The sequence below is a fragment of the Chelon labrosus genome (assembly GCF_963514085.1).
Source record: "Chelon labrosus genome assembly, chromosome: 2".
Classification (NCBI taxonomy): Eukaryota; Metazoa; Chordata; class Actinopteri; order Mugiliformes; family Mugilidae; genus Chelon; species Chelon labrosus.
The window spans coordinates 33,068,092-33,089,694 of NC_140338.1; the positions used below are offsets into that span (position 1 = coordinate 33,068,092).

Consider the following 21,603-nt stretch of genomic DNA (forward strand, 5'->3'; position numbering starts at 1 on the left):
TACTGTATTCAGCAACAACGGAAATTGGCAACAAAAAAAAGCAACATAAATGTAATGTGCCTGGGCAGCAACTGGCAACGAAAAGGTGGATGGATATAAATAGACAGATGAAAAGCTACAATTGTAAAGTTCCTCAAAATGTTGGATGTGTAATAAGGAAGATTTGGTTTTAAGATAGCAGGCTGATCATCATGTAAATATCTCAAATATATCAATATTAATTTCTGTTTGATTGATTTGGAAAGATGTGTTGAAGAAAGAACAGCAAAAAGACATACATAAAATCAGAAGATAAAAAAAAAAAAATCACATACACTGTTGGCTGACAGTTCTGACACTGTTTAACAGGACTTTTATTGTCTCTGTGGGGAACACTGTTTGGACATAAACTTTAGAAAAAAAGGCCAATTATTTCGGGCTTTATATGAGGCAAACAGAACTGTGGGAAAATGATTACAGGTTACCATGGACACTTCTAGACCGCACACCACAGTGAGCGCGGGCACAGTCCTCCCCCAAGCAGCCATAAAGACAGTCAATTCTTTCTGTGAAGTGACTGCGATTCCTCTATTTTGTAAGACACAAAAGAAAGAATGACATTCTGTCTATTTACCCGCTGCCAGGAGAAGGGAGAAGGGAAAAGAAGAAGGGAGAAGAGAAGAGATGAGGGGGAAAAATGGGTGTTTGGGCAGCAAGAGACAAATTCAGTGTTTGGACAATAGAACAGAATTAGAGAGACACAAACAGACAGAGAGAGAAACAGAAAAAGAGGGCCACATAAGGACACACAGAAGTAGAGAAGGGCTGAAAAAAGGAAGTGAAAGGAAAGGTAGAAAAAGAGTGCCGTTTCATCACAGAAATACCATAGAAGTTAATATCTTAAATGCTACCCTATCAGCCAAGTTTATTTGTTTTGCCAGATTACTGTTTTCTGGGTTGGATTGTTTTTGGCAATACCCTTTGTGCTGGCATCCATGTGATGGTCTCCAAAAAAACTGATTCTTCAGGCAACAAAGGCTTAACGCCTGCTGCAGCACCATCCTGCAAGACACTGTGGTGCCCAGTCAAATATGTCAAACTTTCCTGAGACAGTAGTTTACTTTATAATTCCATATTTCAGCAAATGAAACAACTGAGCCAAAGATCTTAAATGGCTCGGATGTTAAAGCTCTGCGCACAAGAGCCTCTGAAAACTATTCCTTGTACAATAGTTGTCAAATTGAGAAAGAAACTGCAACCATCAAAGAGGGAAACTTTGGTTTTAAATATGCTGCAGCAGCTATCATTACACAGTGTGTCATTCATACTGCGGTGGAAAAATGTGTCTGTAGATATTTCTCAAACTATACCAGAGCCAGTTTCTGCCCAAGACAAATGTAAGAAAAGCAATGCTTCGGAGTGATTTATGAGACAGTAAAACAGAAGGAGACAAACAGAAGGAACAGAGAATATGGCACAGGCACAGGCAGAAACTGTGGGTGAAGCTGAGAGGTTGTGCAATAAGAAAGACAGAGCTAAAGGTAAAAAGTGAGAGAAGACAGAGGAGAAGATGAAGTAAAGAGAAGGGTGAGAAGTGATTTGAATGCTGACTATGACGAAGCAGTGAGCCGGCAATTACTGACAATCATATTGATGGAAGAGCTGAGATGCAAAGGAGAGATGGTGCGACAAATAAATCCCTCACAGTTTGTCTCTGTCTGTCCTGACCTCTGCCTCACCTTCGATTATTCGCCATCTTTCCTGCTAGAGACATAAGTAATTTACCAACAGTAACCAGGCGCTGCACAGTTAACTTGAAGGAATTACAACCTTCTCAACCTCTTGTTTCCATTTTGGCTTGACTTTGATCTTTATCGAAGCGACCACTGATGCCTTCCCATAGTAAGTCCTTTATGTCAAGTTTACATACCATACATTCCTTTAGAGACTTGTAGATTAGTTACCAGGAGTGGGCAGAATAACACTGAACATTTGACTATGAATACCTGATGTACACTCTGCTCATTGCTGCTCTCTGTGTGTGAATAGCTTTGTAAGATATTTAAAAAAACTGAGAAGAGCAGCAATCAATCAACTGACTGATTGGTTTATCAACAAGTCTCTCCTCTAGCTATTTTTGTGCACCTGTCTAAAATTGGGTCATGGTGGCAACAGCCTAAGCATGATATTTCAGATGTCCCTTTCCCTAACAAGATGATCTAGTTTGTCATGAGGGATGCCAAGGTGTTACAAGGCTAGACGAGATGTGTTATCCCCCCAGTGAATTCTGTGTCTGTCCCAGGTTCTCCTACCAGTTGACCATGCCCAGTAAACCCCCACCATGAACCCTAACCAGATGCCTGAACCACCGATACTGAACCCTTGACTCATGAAGATACTTAAATTGCTTTGCTAGGGGCAGCAACTCACCCCCAACTTAGAGTATGATATACTATTTTCTGGCAGACACCATGGTTTCAAACTTGCAGTTGCTAAGTATCATAGAAGCTGCTTCCCACTTGGTGTTTTCAGCACACATTTATTCATCCTAATATTACTGAAATCTGGTCAACATATTTCACAACAATTAATGGTGTACAAGAAAGCTTAATGTTTTGTCTTGCCAATATTTAAAGTCAGAATAATTCTGAGAGTTAAAACTGAGAAAACAAGTAAATATTCTTTTGCTCAGTAAATCATTTACTAATCACTTAATTTTATCAGAACTAATTGTTTAAGCAGCTACTCGTTTATACCAGATCAAATTACCACACTCATTAATAGTCAGTTCTTTTTTTTCTCTGTTGTTGCTGTGTTTGCAAATGAAAAATCCCCTGGGGGGGCAGACATAATAGGGACCAAGAAAAAAAGTGAATGTACATACAGATGCACCCCATTCCTCTCTGTCCCACTTCCAGTAGCAGCCTCTGACCCACAGCATTTCACGTGACATCAATGCACCAACCGCAAAAAGTCCTTTTGACATTTTTCCAAGCCTCCTACAGGCCTCATTCTTCACCCACTGTATCATACAATAAACAGCCCAAAAGAACAAGAGAGATGGGGAGAGATGGACGTACTTAGACTCACAGACAACAATGAATTCCCTACAGTCTCTACAGACATGCACGCCCCCACCCCATCCCTCAGCCGCCCTGTAGTTATTATTTAGCACAGAACTACTCCTACTCCAAGACCACTCTACACTGTCCCGGGTCAGCGGTTCAGCCTCCCAGGAGGAACAGCAGCGAGACAGTGGAAAACAGAAAATGAGAAAGTTTTGAGGCAGCGAACACAGACAGAGATGCTTGAGTGAGGCCTTGGACAATCAGAAGCAGCCTGCAGCTTGGAGGTGAAAGTGGAAGTGGGACAAGGTGAGCGCTAAGAGGAGAATTTATCACCAGACTGAGAGTCATTGCCTATTAGGGAGAATCTTCACCTCGTTGCAGAGGTGATCTTGGAATATGGCTTTTGGGGCTGAATGTAAAAAGGGAAAAAAATGTTTGGTGTGCAACAAAAAGAAGCTAAGATGATGAGGTGTCTAACAGGAGGGACACAGTTTTGCAAGCCACAAATACGCACGTATAGAAATCACAATCTAAATCTAAACAGGCTTCCCAGTAGACTATTGATTTGTGCCGAAAACAGACGTCAACAAGTATGCAAAGGTTCAAACATCTCACCAGGTTGACAAAATCTTGGTAGCAGATCTTTCCGTCAGCGTTGCCATTGGCGAGGGCCAATAGTACTTCCAGTTTGTGGGGGTCAAGCTCAGAGCCGTGTGTCGCCAGCAGGTCCCTGAACCGCTCCGTACTGATAAAGCCTGAATTATCTGGGTCATACTGCAAATTAACACACACAGAGACAATGCATAAACAGTATGTATATGAAACAACAAAATGAAATATAACAGAACAGACGCAGATATATCTCTTTATACAGGCAAAGCAAACGTGTAGTTTCTAATAGGAACATGATACAAATAAGCATTCATTCGTGAGAGCTTTGTATTACCCATTGCAGATCTTTCTATAAAGCCAAGTCAAAAGCACACTAAAACCATCAGCAGCAGTTTAGCCATAGTTTGAGTATCTTGTAAAGGAGCTTTAAATGCACCAAAAAGCATTGCTGGCACATAGCAGTAACTTTTAACAGCTCTGAATTTAACTTTGAAATGACACTGAGCACCACAATTAACCACCAGGCTGTTATTTTACTTTTTCTCCATCTGGGAAACAACAAAAGCCAGATATTCTGAAAAAAAAAACTAAGTACTGGAAATTGTAAATACCCTGATCACACTCATCTTTACTTGTGTTATATTAGCACATGGCTTCAAATCTGTAATGTAGAGTGAAATTGCTACATTCTGTGTTTGAGGTCAACTATATCCCAGAGAAAGGATATAAAAGAGGCTTGCTGATTGCTGAGTACTGAACACTGCTTCAAGTGGAAAAGACTCTTCTGCCTAGACTGCTAATAATCAAGCTGCTCTAGAGGCCCTGAAAACGGCAACATCTGTGACAATGTCTGTCTGTTCATTCAAGAACCCTGGAATATATCACAAATGAATGTTTCATTTGAATGTCAGGTTGCTTGTGAGTGCAGACAAAAGACAGCTGCTGCCTCTGTCTCAATGTGCCTCCATGTATGTATGTCAGTGTGTTTACATGTGACTGTGTCTCTTTGTTTCTCTAGATTTGCAAATGTGCGTGTGCACGTTCATGCATAAAGATGTGACAATATTAGCCGCCTGCCAAATTCCAACAACCCTGATCCAGAAATAGTTAAAGCCTCCTTGCAGGCGTGTGTTTATGTGAGTGTGTGTTTGCCATATGCCAGAGCTACCAGAAGCTGAGTACAGCCAGGCTGGCAGCAGGTGCTATATGCTTGACCACATAACAACAAGGAGAGGAGGTTTTGGCTCTCGCTCATGTTGTTTTTCTCGTCATCATGTCATTTGATAGCGATGAGGCAGGTTTTATTCCTACTTGTCAGTGCATTTTTCCATTAAAGTCATCTTTGAAATCTGACTTTAATGTATACTCACACCTGGCCTGACATTTGATTTTAGAAAGTTCATGTGGGAGCAGTTATTAAATGTATTTGGAGCAATATAAAATGCTCCCAAAGCATGGCAAGCAGAACTCTTTCCATCACCCTTCTGTCTTTGGTAGGGGAATCTAAGTATATTAAGACTTTAGGCTAATTCGGCTAATCCAAAAATGTGAGTGGAGCTGGGGTGGGCTGCTGAGATCTAGACATTAGTTCACAACTGAAAATGGCACACCTGCCACCTGGCCACTCTCGACATTATGAGTAACTTCAAGCCTCGATAGGTGTTTTATTGAAATTCCTCCCTCTACAGTCCTAAATAGTGGAGTTATAGTAGCTATGGAGACCAAAACGTCTTCATAGTGCCATGCTGTTAACATGTTTATTTCTGCTGTAAAATTGTGGATTGACTTTTTTAAACATGCCTGAGGCGACAGAGTGGTGTGGTGGTTAGCACTAATGCCTCACAGCAAGAAGGTTGTGATTATTGATTATAACTCATATGAAGTCCATAAAAGGAGTTAGTCTGTACTATTGCACAAGGACACTGGTTCCCATCAACACCTCTGTCGGCAGACAGAAAACCTCAGAGTGACTCAAAACCTCAGAGTGCAAGACATTATCAGAGGAAGGAAAGAAAGAATGTCTCTTTCCCCAAATGTGAATCAAAAAATCCTGTCACCTACCTTGATGACATTTGTAGCTGTATGCTTGAACATGTATTGGGTTTATTTTAAAAAGGAGGAAGTTCTCAGAAATTTGAGATAGGAGTTTGTTTTCAATGTTTTTGTTTAAGCCAAGTAGGTCCTAGAATACCCATCAAGCTGATGTTACATGATTTCATGTCATATAACAAATGAAAATCTGTCTGTACCCGGCTGGCAGATGGGTCCCTCCATATGAGCTAGGTTCTGCTCAAGGTTTTTTTCCTGTTAAAAGGGAGTTTTTCCTTGCCACCGTCGCCTTCAGGCTTGTTCTGGGGGTTTCAGGCCGGGTTTTTGTAAAGCGTCTTGAGACGATTTGTATTGTTATTGACGCTATATAAATAAAATTGAAAATTGAAATTGAAATTGAAAATGTTGCTAGATTTTTAATTTATCATTAGTGGTGAGGGAAAGGAAAGTAGCAAAGTGAAGTCATTCCATTAAATAATGACTTAAAAACTTTGTCAAGAGCATTTTTCCCCCAGTTTCTGTTGACTTATTGGTAGCCCATTTAGATTAGATTGCCTCTGGACTATGTACTAGGTAAGTTCTTATGTAGTCATCTACATAAGAACTTACCTAACATGCCAGGATTAGAGAAGAACAAGATCCAGGATTTTATGTATTCTGGTGAGTTTGTAATTAAAAGGGTAAAGCGGGATCATAAGAGCATCCTTACCAGAGTGAGCTATTCATTTATGACAACTGGTCTGAATGTATGCGACCTGCCACAAGGCAGCCAACAGAGGAAAGAGAAGAAAGTAAATATTGCAAGAGTATATCTTTAAAGTGACAGTATTTACATATTTACAGCGAGAGTACGCATCTTCCCAAAACTTCCAGTGCTGAGTCCAGCATACACACTGTTGCTTTCACTTGCACACACAAACTCAAAAAAAATCTCTCTCCATCTCACATACACTGTAATTTCTAAATTACCAATAAAAGAACCCACCTTCTCTAGCAGCAGATCAGCCAGTTTCTTTTGAGGACATCTTTTCATGATGAAGTGATGTCGGCCATAGCCAGTCTCACCACTCAGTGTGTGACAGTAGGCTCACTGTGTGCTCCTGTCATACTGTTTGTCCCAGACTGTGCAGGGTTATTTCCAACCAGGACTAAAGGATTACGATCCAATCCAAGACCCTCGCCGCACACCTCCCCCACCTTCCTCTCTCATTCCCCCTCCAAAACCCCAATCAGCCTCCCGTCACCCTCCTTACTCCTCCCCACACACCCGCTTACCCTACATTCATGCTCCTCTCCTTCACTTGCTCCTTTCACTTTCTCTCTGTAAAGCAAACATGCACACTCCCCCGGTAGAACAAATAAGTAGTGCAATAAATTTGCCTGTTATCTCTTTGTGTGTCAGTCACAGTCGCAGGCAGCCATACCTTATTTTCTTCAAACACACACACATAAACATTCCCCTTGCTCTGATTTTCAACACCACAGGCTTCATAGCTGAGTGAGCACTCTCTGAAGTCAACAGGCACACTCAACAATGGGCCCCTGACAACAATTTCATGCAAGGTTTACCAGTTCCTTAACTCCAATTAGTGACCATTTCCTTTTGGTGCACGTCCACGCAGAGAAGGACATTATATGACACAAGAAGAATTCACTCTCCACTAAACACTAAAAACTAAAGATGGCATGAGAAATGTGTGTTAGTACTGCAGCTTAATTTTTACCAGTTAAACATTTTGGTCAGAAAGTTGTAGAAAAATGTCTGTCATTATTTCTTTTACAAAAGATATATACTTAAGATCTACTCATATGTATTTGTATAGCTTCATTGGGTCATAACATAGAGTGAGCTGAACATAAAGATATAGTAAACAAGAAATGCGTTCTCTTTTTTGAGATTACATGTGCGTCAGAATGAGGAGAGGATTTCGTGTAATGCAATTCAAACAATGGTAAGTATTTAGCTTGTGCATAGTGAATGAGCTAGTTCTATTGCCATCATTTTCATGAGTATGTTATTGTCTGTGCTCCATAGGATGTGTCTTGCGAACACAAAAGGGAGTGCGATGTAAATCTCTGAGATTAAAATAAGCACACACACATGCATACAAATCCTAGTGCAGACATAATACCACCAACAACCAATGAGCTTTCATTAAAGGGCTTCTCAGCAGATCTTTTAGAGCAGAGGAGGAAAAACAGCAGAGGGAGGGAGAAGAGCGCGGGGGGGGGGGGGGGGGGGGGGCGTGAGCACTGGACACAATCCAAAGCCCTTTGTCTTTGGCCTCATTTTCATAAAACTGAATATTAAAGAAGTAGAGAGCAGCAGGCAATTTGTGAGGGTTTTTACAAAAATTCTAGACAAAAGAGAAAGGAGAAATGATGAAATAGAGCCCATGTTCATATCAGGTGACTGAAAAGAATAAACAACAGAAGACGCCTATGCTGTACTTTGGGGTGTGATTACAAGATATTGATCACAAGCCATTAACTTGTTTTCCAGATTCATATCCCTTCAATCTTAGGGCAAAGAAAAAGCCTTTACTGGCGGTCATTTGATCAGCTGCACTACTCATTGTCAGACCTGTCTGACCTCGTGGACTCTCAGTGACCTTTAACATTTGACCCAGACTGATACGGGTCATTGTCCAGGACCTGTGAGCTGCTGATGAGCTGTAAGTATAGGGTAAGAGGAAGAAGGAAGTGTGAAGGGTGAGACATCTGAGAAAATCAAAAGAGGCAGTAAGTGGGTCCTATCCTGGTGTGGTGGCCAAGCTCAAATCCTCTTACACCTACATTTATTATCAAACTGCTACGCAGTGAAGAAGTGATGTAGTGAATGGCGAAATGTAATAATTATGTGCAGTACTACTTACATTCATGTTCATTAGTTCTTATTTTTTTGTAAAACAGAGCTGACAAAATGTTTGTTTTGTCACTGTGCAGATTAGTAGATCAGTAGATACGCTGATAACAGTAACCTTGTGTCTAATTTGTGCTGCAACAGCAGAAACTACACCTCAAAAACATAGGCAATGACATCAGCAAGGTTTCAGACAGAATACCCCCTAAGTAACAGATCATACTGCACCACGTAATCTCAAAATGCTGGCTTGAATTGGCAAAAAAGACCTTTGCTGTGAGTCAACCTGCAACTCTCCAGTCCTTATTCCACTTCTCAGTGTAACAAAGCTCTAAGACATTTCACAGGGAAATAGTTCAGTCATGCAGTAACAGGCATGAAGCATTCATTCAGCAGCATGACATGTGTGACCTGTCTCATGGGGACACCATGACACGCAGGAGTCAGTGCTGCTGATATAGTCAGAGAAAAACAACTTAAGTTGTGCAGAATTGTAGGATACCAGAAAACAGAGAAAGATGTGTTAGTGGACAAGGACATGAAGCAATAAACATGCTGCTGCTGCTGCTTCTTCTGCTGCAGGGTCAATTAAGGTTTGTAATGTCACACTTTTTAATGAAAACATCCTCTAGACTGAGGAATCACCAAGGGTAATCAGCAAGCAACACAATAAGACGTGTAATAGTGTGTGAGTGCAATCATTTACTAGAGTGATTGTGAGGAAAAGATTCCAGAAATGATGACATAAGAAACACTTTGGCAGCATTGTTGTATATTTTGATATATGTACAACATCTGTATGATTGTTCTTTATACATTTACAATCTGTACATGCATCACTACAAAGGAATATGCCCATAAACTTATAGTATTACATAACTAAATTGCATGTCTGCAAAGCTGGTTCAACAGAAAACTATGGTTCTGCAACAATGTGCTGTATTTTCCACTATATAATGTTATTGTGGGTATTAAGTATAAAAACTTAATTACAATCTGTCTGTGTCATTATTGGTTTCTGCCAGTTAAATAACTGGTATGGCAATATCCACCCAGCCTGTGCAGCAGTATAATTACAATCTTATCTCAGAGTCAGACAGTGTGCAATGGTTAGTTGTTGCTATTTTAAGGATTATGCGGTAAAAAATAAATAAAACTAAAAACAGTCTCTATGTGCTCGATCTGCTGACCCATAGACAAAACAAGCCATTAGATTATCCAGTGGCTGATAAATATTGCAGGGCATCAAACATCTTATTAAAATTCCCAGTAATACAGCTACACTGTACGTCTGTGCCCTTACACTTGCTTTACATTAAAAGAGATGTCAAGACACTCCTGCCTCCTTTCCACATTTTCCCGCACATACAATTTATTCCCGTACAATCACAAGCATCTACTTTAAGGGTTTGCACTGTGGTATGAAGGCAGACCAGCCAAGATAGAATTAACTATAGCTGACACTATATCGGCTCATTTTAGTGAGCCGGCTCTCCTAATGGCTTTCCTTCTTCTCAAAACCCATAGGGTTTCCGTGTCTGTACGAGACTACATTTGGTAGGATCAAAAGTGGAAAGTGGGAAAAATTAGATAAAAAGTGGACTTGCTTCTAAAGGCATCATAGCGCATGAAGATTTCCAATCACCCTATCCACAAGATTTGTTTGTTTAGCGCACCGAAGGAAAACACTGGCAGGTAATTAGGACCATGCTGGTTAACCAATGATTCAGTCAACACTGATTATGGAGGAGCTGTGAGATCGAGGCATACACTTAGGAGGAGGGGGCGTCACGCACATACAGTGATCAATGGCTGTGTCTTATTTAAGTATCTCATAGCTATCACAGGCTGATGGTGAGTTGCATGCAAGCGATCAAGATCCTAAAGCCGAAGAAACTAAATGGACTTATTAATCATTCAATTATTCACATCAGTATCGTTGAAAGTGAAAATGCTGGAAGACCAACATCTCCATCCACTAATCAGCAGGGTCAACTCTCACTCTTCATGAGAGCACATATTGCTGGGGAATGAACAGCACATAATAGGGATTCAAATCACTAATTAGCACATAAAAAAAATCTGATTGGCCAACTTCTCAGATAGAAAGACAGTCTAGTGCATCGAAGGAAAACACTGGCAGGCAATTAGGAGCACGCTGGTTAACTTATTAATCAGTCAACACGGATTACTGAGGAGGTCAAGGCATATAGTTACAAGGAGGTGGGAGTCACACACGTCCGCATCTCAACGACTCTCGACTGTTATACCATTCCTTTGTAGCATAAACATGTCTTCTTATGAGCCTGTAGAAGGCTGCGGTAAATTATGCTAAATAATAAAATGGCATTTTTAGAACTTATATTATGACATGTCATAGAATAACAAGCCTGGCCATTACTAATAACAGTCATTATAATGTGACATTTTATTATTTACGTATTTGTTTTTCTTATTATAACATGTCAAAATGTCAACATTTCATTACTAATTAACAGGATCTCATTTTAAATAACACTATTACACAGTCATGGACCACAGGAATGATTTATTTGGTTGGGCATAATCTGTCAGTTTTTCTCACATATTGCGGCCACAGTCAGGTGAGGAAAAGGAATAGTGTAGGGTTGTAAACATACACTGCAGGGGTAAGTATGGCTAGTGGACTTGAATTATTCACATTCTCATCCAGACATTTACTGTCATTAATCTTTGTCGTGGCGCCTGCTCTCATGGTAGACAAGCAGCACCACTCCTTCCCTGTAATGTTTCTGCAGTTATGAAACAAGATTAAAAAAAATAAATAAAAAAATTCTGAATGAGTAGTTGGCTTCAATCATTTCTCACATTAGCTGGAAATTGGAGAGCCTCGCATTTTCAAGTATTAAAGTTCAGTCAGATGAACTGTTGGAGACAGGAATGAATGGACAGCAAATTTCAGTGTGCACCTTTAGTTTAGGAGACAACAGAAACCCAAACACACTCGCATGTAAAGTATGTACAAGCAATTCACGTACAGATAGACTCAAACACACCTATTTGTATATATTTCTGTCAAAAATACAATCTTTGAAAGTCATGACATTTTCTGTCTTCATGGGTTTGTTAAAACAAAAAATCCCCACAGACTGAACATTTCTACGAACATACTATATCAAACATTCACGCACAGCAACACACTGCGCAATTAGCAGTTCTAATACAAAAGCTAGCCTCGTTAAAGCTTATTAGCCTCCCTGATAATTACACTGAAGCACCAAGGAGGACAGGCGAAACCAGGGGCGTCTCATTCACTGGTTATCACTCACACACGTCACAACGGAAGAACACTCACACATACTCACTTTCTCATGTTAATCAGGCTTCTCAGGATGTGGCCAGGGGGATTCCTGTGTGATATCTTTCTTATCTCCATTGCTATCTATTGTCTGCTCTCTTTCTTCCTCGCATAAACATACTCTTTTGTCATATAATCTGACACAGCTGAAGGAGCACATTATCAGTGTTCTTGGGTACTGTGCGCTCCAAGATCCCCTGTGGTTTTGGGACTTACCACCAGTCCCACTGGCGTGGCCCAGACTTGGTCTCATATGGTTACTAGTTCAGGTTGAGTGGAGCCGACAGCTTGTCAGCGGGCGGCAGCTCTGAATGGGAAGGGTGGGGCATTGATGGAACGGTGAAAAGTCAAACACGCAGCCTGGTAGCTGACATTACCCAAAAGACCTGTCATTAAGGTGTGTCTGTGGTAGAAAGGGAGTGAGGCCATGTTCATGCAAAGTTGGATGAATGTCAAAATGCATCTTGCTGTCGGTCCAAATTAGACGGACTGCATTGACAGATTCACGGCTCCCAGAAGATGACAAACAAATACTTTTGATAATCCTCTTTTGGCAATCCTAGGAGATTGACAAAAGATTACTATTCATTCTCACGTGCACATTTGGGATTCCCAAATGCAATTATCAGAGTATGTATTGACACAGTTCGGTTTTGTCATTCACACCCCCTCAGGGTATATCAAGAAAACTTTGGTGATCCACTGATTGTTTTTATCCATTTGTGATTTATGGCCACAGAGTGCAGACTTAAAGTCTAATGACATTTCCGCCAGTCACATCAGTACTTCTTTAGTTTCGTGCTACCTAAATAGATATCTAGCATGCCCAAACACTAGGATAGAGAAAATTATAAAGAGCATGTTAGCATGGTGATGTTAAAACATTTCGCATCCCTGCTGCTAGGTTTATGGCTGCAGTTAGTTTTGTTTACACACACAATTTGCTTTTAGCAGGGATTTCCAGTGAAAACATCTTCCATACATGTTAAGGTTGCATTTATCTGAAATGAAACTATATTATACTTATTTAAGGGAAATAGAGAAAAAAATATGTTGAATTTAAAACGGAAGGAGATCTTTTGATAATAACATATAAGTGCTTTTTAGGATGCAAGTTATTTTCAAATGTATGCAGCATTTTCCTGTTTATCTACCTTTGTGTGTACATGATTTAAACTCTTTTAATATGCTGTAATTCTCTTTCTTACAAGAAAACTTGCATACCGAAAGAGATCTGAAGCCTTGCACACATACACAACTCTCACACAGAGTTTGTAAGAAAGTTCATGGAGGTCCTTCTGACATGAGCAGGTCTAATCTGTACCATGGTCTAGGGCTGAACTGACAGCCCCCGGCTCAGGCAGGCACTATGCTGACAGCGTACCAGTCAGTAGCTAGTTGGTTGTTTCATTGTTCTCCGACAGAGAAGAAAATTCTGTTATCCAGACAAAAGCAGTACTGTTGAGAGCAGAGGAGAGAGAGAAATGCAGCAGGAACTTAAACAAACTCAGGATTGATATTGTTATTCTCTGTGTATGTGGATGTATGTGACTTCAAATCCCAAAGGGAAATACTTTTGTCTACACAAGTTTCATTTTCACCAAAATGGACTTTGAATGCAAATAGCAAGGACCTGGGATAAATTCAGTTTCTGTTCCTCCCAGTTAGATCACCCTTTGGTGTCACTTGACAGCTGAGTGACACAGGTTGCATGTGATGAGTCACCACGGTTTCACACCATTAATTACTCAGACGTTGTCTCTCCTGTCGTGGAGGATTCTGCAGGAAAAGGTCAGCCGTCTGGCTCGCATAAAGACCAGCTCGCCATGCATGTCACAGCCCCCGTTGGCCCATCCAGAGCTCTGCCCACGTCACACTTCTGAGACATGACTAATGCCTCAACAAGACTTCTAATAGCCCCCAAAATGCCACAGCAGTGCATGTTAATGTGGCCATAAACAACACCTAAACTCAAAGGCTAAGGCCAAGGCCACAGATGAGTAAGGGAGAAGAGGAGTGATAGAGTTATAAACAAGGAAGAACAAGCTAGTGAGAAGACGAAAATACTGTAAGGATGACCAGTGGCTTAGCTGTAACACTATGTCTGCTTATAACAACATGACACAATACATAAAAAGCACAAGCTTTTGTCAGTAATAGAAATAATTTAGCTGGCTGGACAGAGATCCCTACTGCTGGCAAGTGGCAGGTAAAATTACTGCCTCTGATAGGATAACCCTCAGCTGGCCACAAACCAAGTCAATTAAGCAACAATCTGACAAAGCATACATCAGCAAGCTCAACAAGCTGAGAGAGGGCCTTGCTTGTCCCAGCACAGCTCTCTATTATAACACACTTTCATTAAACAGCAGCTCCTCCAACGCTTTTTCACCCACTCTGCTTTCTTCCCCTTGTTACTCATGTTTGAAAACGAGCAGTGTTTTCCCCTGGGAAACTCTGGTGAAACAAGGAGGGGGCAAGTGTTGTACAACCTGCACACTTGAACTTGTTATTTCCGTGACTTATTGTGCGAAAAGATGATTATTGTAGGACACATCCACTTTGCTTTGTAGTGTAAGAGACACAGGAACATAGAGAACAACAAGAGAGAAGGACTAATCACTGAGAGGTACATGTGGGTGGTTCAGGGTGTGCAGAATACTACATAATCTTAAAGCAATACTTCAAATTATTATTGATAATAATATTGTATTTGATTATATTTTCATTATCATTATTATCAGATGTAAATCCTCTCCTCTCAGACATCTTCGCATCACACACGTCTGTATCATATTTCCTGTTGTACATTCATCCACTATATTGGCGCTTTGTGTAATGTTGCCTCAACAAAACAGCAAAAGCACAATTACCACCTTGTGGTTGTATGCTTCTGCCTGCATTAAAAATGGATCGAATCATCAGAATATAAAGCTTTAAAAAGTACAGAATATCTTGATTAAGGTCAGGATGTGGTTTTAAATTTAAATATTTGTTTTTTTTGTAGTCATACTCCATTTTTGTCTGAACCACCACTGAGTTTAGAACATTGTCCTAATAATAACAGGATCATTTTATTATGAATTCCACATTTTTATTGATGTTTATTGATGATATTTTAACTTTAGCATAGAGGTCATGGTGGGTTTGCCCTGAAGTAAAGTTTTCATTAGATCAGACTCTCATCTCATTGTGTTCTAAAGGACTGCTCGATATCTATAGGTCATTTAGAGCCATCTATTCACCTTATTTTCATGTATTTTAAAAGTGAAAGTAAGTGAAAAGGAAAACAACTTCACAAGTGACAAAAGGAATCGCCTCCTTGCACTGAGGCTTGAGTTTTCTCAGCAGAGGAGCTGTTCCTACTCAGACACATCATCCCTTCGTGCAAGTCATACCAAGACGGCCTCAATATCAGTGACCTCAAAAATTGAAATTTCAAGTGCATGGCGTTACTTGTGGAGCTATATTCACACAGATTAAGCTTATCAGCTCATGCAGAAAGAGCTGGCTAGCAGTCCCCGTTGGCCACAGTATCTGCTCTGTCTTTTTGCTCATTTTCTTCATCCAGCTTTTCTTTCCTCTTGTCTTCCGTCCTCTTTCATTTCCCCCTCTCTCCTCTCTCCACTGAGCTCCTGTCCTCTGTGATGGGAAATGCACAGTCTCCCACAGGTAATTGCTTTTTCTTGCATGCAATCAAATGCACTCTCTCTGCTGCCCTTTCTGTTCTCTAGCTTCTTCACCATAAAACTCTGACTCTGCCTACACACAGCGCATATTCAAGGAACAAAATGAATCTATACAACAGAGAATTTGATTTATTTTAAAGTTTCTGCACACAACCTACCAATACAGCAGTGGTGGCAGAAATGATCTTATTCTCAAATCTTTCATGATAAAAACACTTACACAAAAATGTGTGTGTCAAAAGAAATGTCCATGAGTCGCCTAAATTGCTCATGCAGTCAATAAAACTGATTTGGACTTCCAACAGCCCTGAAATGGTTTTCTGTCACAGAGAGGGGTGTTGCATGGTGGCTGCAGGAATGACTGACGTTGCGTCTGTCTGGTCTAATCAAAGCAGCAGTGGGTCACCTGTCTCACTTGACCGATTAGAAGCCCTCATTCATCTTATATACGCATGCAGGCCCACACAAACACAGACGTCTGAGGCTGTCACAAATTAGCACAGGCCGTCGCTGTTCCCTTGCCAACTGGCTTGTAACCAGGCAACGCTGGTCAGTGTAAAGATGTCTTCACTGAGTATGTATATGTGCACATATGTGCATGCACTGATGGGGCTTCACATGTGGTGTGAGACACTAAGGCATTACTTTAAATCCATAGACATGTGATTCTCTGTAATGGACTGAAATGCAGAGATAGCACATGAGCATGCAGATACACAAGAATGCGCATACTTAGCCTGTGTATCAAGTTTGAAGTAGCTTGACAGTTCTTTAATCTACAGGAGCCATTTCACACTGAGTTTCTGTCTCTGTAAGTAATGCTCCAAGTTATCATCATGCTCTTGAGGCAGAATGGGGAAATCCTGTCTGAACATGTTGCCTTTAGCAAATTTGTCCCTCGAGGTATAATTACTGCACTGCTGCAAAAACCCACTTCAAGTAAACCCAAAATGACAATATTTAAGCCACACAAATGTAACCTTGGATCAGCTACTTATCATAAAAATTGGTGTCAGGATTATTTCAGTGCATCTCAGCATGGCAGGAAATCTGACCAAGATAACGATTGGTGCCTCATTGTCTCATAGGTAATATTAAAGCAGCACTGTCTACTTTAGTTCAAGTGTACTCTTATTGTTTCTTTGTGATCGACATATTTGGTTTGAATGGAGCTGATATGCCGTGCAACAGTGGGTCTGAGCAAACCTGATGAGATATTAGGTTCTGCTGAAGGTGTGAAATGTGCGACCTCACAGTTCTTTGAAACCAGCCTCCCCACTGCTGTAAGTAATACTGCCATCCTCTTTATTGTGTGAAAAAAAAAAAAAAAAAAAACCCTCACAGGCACCCTGCTTTAAGCAAATAACCTTATTAAGAAAACTCACTTGCATGCACTCGTAAGGCAGCTTGGAGGCCTTGGCATGTTTCTAGGCAACGCAGTATCAATACAGTTGATCAACCAGCAGCATGTTCTGTCTGTGTCCCATCAACATCTCTACTAATTCCCACCACATTACCGCAGCTCGCTTCGCAGACAGTTGAGATCTATCACCCAGCACCACACAAGAGGACTGCACTCAGTGTCCCTGAACATTCATTAACACGCACTCACACACACTTCATTACACAGAGCCTATTTCCTTCTCTACATACTCGGCCCCTGAAGTTTAAAACCACATTCCCCTCCAGGTTTTATGCTATTCCAGTCAGAGGGGCACTCAGGCCTCTGGGAGACAGGATGCAGTCGTAATATCATCAGGGCTTTTCTTTGACAGATGCTGTAGAATAAAGCATAGGAAGACTTACAATACAAGCTCTTGATGTTATGACATCTAAGCCCACCAGTACTAGTTGTCCTCACTCTGAATGGGCAAACACGTGTTCTTCTGTCTGCTCAGATTTGATTACAAAAGGTGACGTTACAAGATTCTGTTACTATTAATATAGGAGTAACCCTCACTACTGGAATTTGAAATTTGAAATATGTACAGCAATTTTGTTCGGCGCCATAACTCTTGTTACTCATCACCAGTGTATTAAATGCATAAATATTGCAGTCAGTATCAGCACATAATTACATATCACATTCTGAATTACTGCAGTGAGTAAAATATACTAGAAGATAATGCAGATTTTCACAACATAAATGTAGGGTGGCACATAAATTAAGACTCCGTGCATGATCATGCTCAATGTCCAATTTTCCTTGAGGTTATACAAACTATATAGACTATTTAAAGAGGCTTTTGTGTGTGGTGCAGTGAAGGCATCATGCCTGCAATAGAGAATTTTATGAAGAAACTAGTCAGCATAGGGTAATGCTAGCAAGAAAAAAAACAGCGAGCATCTCACACAACCTCCCCGGGTAATGTAGTTACAGTTGTCATTATGAATCGACTACTCTTAAGAACTATGATGGGAAAAGTCTGGGTGCTGCGTACCAGAGCGTACCAGCACACTTAAAGCACTGCTCCCCACAAGAAAACAAAAAGCTCTGTAGTGCAAGGTTTGTCAATGACAATAACTTGCATGTAGTCTTAATTTACAGTACTGCGGCACTCAACGTACATAGCTACGGCGTAGGACATTCCGCTATTGAAAGCCTTTATATTTATGCTCTGGTATGTTCGTATTGTTATATAATTACGCCACAGAAACACTAGATGATCACTGCAGAACAGACGTCTGAGGAGATGGATTGTATGAGCCTGATCATGTGAACAGCAGTTGCGGTTGAGGCAGCATATGTTCTCAAAACAAGGATTTGGGAGCAAAAAGAACACTGAAAACACCTTAAACAAAGCATCTCAAGAACGCTAGCTTCTTAGAAAGTCTTTTTTGGAGCTCAGCATCGAAGAGTGGACGGAAGGATGTCCTGTGAAAATTATCTGCAGTAGTGTAGGCATGGTTTCATTTAGTCTAACAGAGGGAAATATGGTGGAGGACTGACTGGTTGATAGTTGAATGAGAGGCAAGAGACAGACTAAATTAAAGGGAAAGCCATGCTGCCCTCAGGGTGTCACCAGAAAGGGATTGCAGCAGACAGCTGAATGGACCTCAGCAGGCTCTCTAGCGTGTGTTCAAATAAACACTTTACCCCCTGTCGCCGCTTTTAAAAGCATTCACACTTGAGGAAAGCATGTATGGAAACACAATAAAACACACAACAAGACTCAGGTACAAGACACGCACAAACACACACCAGAAAGGAAAAGGTTACACCACAGAAGCTATAAATGTCACTCACTGCAACACACAAACAGAAGAAGAGTTCATTTGCCAGGAGACATACAGAAGTCAAAATCCTTGTCAGACGCACACATACACAGACAAAACAATGATGGAGTATCTGTGTCACTTAGCCAGGGCATGGGCAGGTCAGCACAGAGACAAAGAAGGAGATGGGTGACCCCTTATCCCCAAACCTCCCCTTTACAACGAGGTGACAACCCCTCATTACAGCTGGGCCAAACCCTCTATCAAACATCCCGTCAGTGCTCCACGCATTCAGCGACTCTTCACGGAATAAGAAGGGGAACAATAAGAAGGGAGAAACATTTGTTTAATGAGCCATCCCCCAGTCTTTCTCTCCCATTCAGTCCCTTCTTATGCCCTCGGGTCAATTCCCCCAACAACACCATCAAATCCCTGCACCACTGATGGCAGCAGTTTCATTCACCACAGATTTATGATCTTTAATAGCTGGCAAATGGATCCGAGGCTGGGCTGCCCCAAGGGGCGGGCCCCAGACTTATTTTCTTCAAATCTTAAAAAGAAAAGGGAAGAAAAAAAGGGAGAGCCGTGCAAAGCTGGGGGAGAGGATGGGGGCGCTAAGCAGGCTCTCAGAAACATTTTCAAGGTTGCCATCTGGACCGGGTGAGACCTTTCAATATGTCTGTCAATCTTCATCCCCACCCCAACCAGAAGGATACTATAGAGGCAACAGACATATTATACTAGTGTGAGGGACTAAAGGTTCATTTAAAGTGCTGCGGGACACAGACGTACGTACGTAGCCTACGGTGCAAGACAATTATACTTGTGCCTCGTCAATTTGGCTCGCTGTAAAAACACCACCCAAACACTAGTCGGAGCTGTGTCTTGTTTTGCCAGTCGGGTTCACTTTTGTTTCTATTTCCTGCTTCACATTCAATAATGGCGACTGAAACTTTTGCCAAAATTTCACCGAAGACGAGTCACACAACTGCTTGTACCTTCGACGCTCCTCAGTCAATCTTTCTTCTGTGTGTTCCCTTTTAATTGAACCAAAACAATCAATTTGAAAATTGCGGAGATGGAGAAGCAGCTGGAAATAAATATGCAACTACCGAGCAGATCAATCAGAGCGAGGTCTGCGTTGCTGTGTATTGTTACATTTCTGGGGAAGTGCACATCAGGCTACTAGGTGGTTAGACGTCTGCGTTGAGTTGATGCAGAAGCTACGCGACTGATGTGCACCTCACCAGAAATGTAACTATGAGCGTCGGCTACGCAGACCACAAGAGCTGTGAATGGTCTGGTGGGTTGTAGTGTGTTTTCACTTTAGTATTTCCAGCTGCTTCTCCATCTCCGCAGTTTTCGAATTGATTGTTTTGGATCAATTAAGATGGAACACATCACATCAAGGAAAGGTTAAGTAAGGAGGTACGGAGATACAAACATTTGTATGACTTTCTGTGAAAGTTTCAGTTGTCATTGTCGAAAGTGAAGCAGGAAGTGGAAAGTGAAGCAGGAAGTAGAAACAAAGATTAACCCGACTGGCAAAAAAGACACAGCGCCAACTGGGTGGCGTTGTTACAGAGCGAGCCAGACCAACGGCGCACAACTATAAATGGCTCACAGGCTGCATGGGTACGTTGTGGCTCTAGGTCCTTACAGTTAGCGTCTGTGTAGGGTCTGGGCTGTTGCCGAGGCTACGGCATCAAATTGACGCAGAAGCACAAACCGCCTATAATGCAGTCTGTCACGACTGACATTTCACTTTCTGTGTTGTTTTGGGGCAATTTTGCAAGCAGGAGCAGTGTCTCCCATACATTAATAACACTACGGCAGCCCACCAGGGTCAAATTTTCTCCACCATGCTCTCATAATGAATCAGAAATATTTTTGCCCCTCCCCAAAGCCGCCTCCTCCCAGACACTCCACACACCGGTCGCTCACCTGCTCTGTTCTGAATTTAACAGACAACTTATTTAGCATGTGAAGCTATTTGTGCAAAAATTTGCATTACCGGCACTTTTTAAACCCGATGTTTGCACTGTTGATTTTTTAGACCACAGAAATTTAAAATTATCTAAAGAGTAGATCAAAACCCGGAGGAAACGACTCCAGACGTAACATGAAATAGCTTTACTTTATAAGCGCTAGCTAGCAAAGTTAAACTGAAAGTCAACTGTTTACAATAAATTATATTTATTACTTAATTTAATCTTACATACATTTGTCCATAGAATTCCATGTCTCAACAGCTTATGTTTAGTTTTCCTGTATATAAACTGCTGCTATTTATTGTCACTAAATCTAGTATTGTTATATATTATTAATATTCGTTATTACGGTAATTTAAAGACGAACTGATACAAAACACATGCTTTTATTTTATCTGCCATATACTGTATAGTTTATAATTGTATCATATAAAATAATAATAATAAAAAAAAAAAAAAAACGTCAGGGTCTCAATTTTGGGGGGAAATACTGAGGAGCTCTTATTAATCTACCACAATCAGGTGGTCAGCCAGTTAGCTGTCTCCTGATCATTGGCCGTGGTGGAAAGTCCCACTAGGACACCCCCTACTTCATAATCCTGTTCCCATAATCCTCAGAGGTCAGCCAGCAAGAAACAATCCCCAACTCCACTTTCCTTTTAAGATCAGGGAGGAGGGAAGTTCTTTCAAACTGCATTAGTTGGGGAGGAAAAACTTCCTGAAAAGGAAGTTCAGGGGGTAAAAGACTTGAGGCAGGCATACAGCAGCCAAAGGACTCAAAACTGTTGTCTTTGAAGGA

General features: G+C 41.1%; 1 protein-coding gene across 1 annotated transcript in view; it reads right to left on the reverse strand.

The window, feature by feature from the left end:
* The window catches only part of rhbdl3 (rhomboid, veinlet-like 3), a 51,090-nt gene that overhangs the window by 16,422 nt on the left and 13,065 nt on the right, over positions 1–21,603 (reverse strand). Inside the window, exon 2 of the mRNA XM_084569621.1 lies at positions 3,663–3,821. The gene's annotated coding sequence lies outside the window, so the exon portion shown is untranslated. The remainder of the gene's footprint in view (positions 1–3,662; positions 3,822–21,603) is intronic.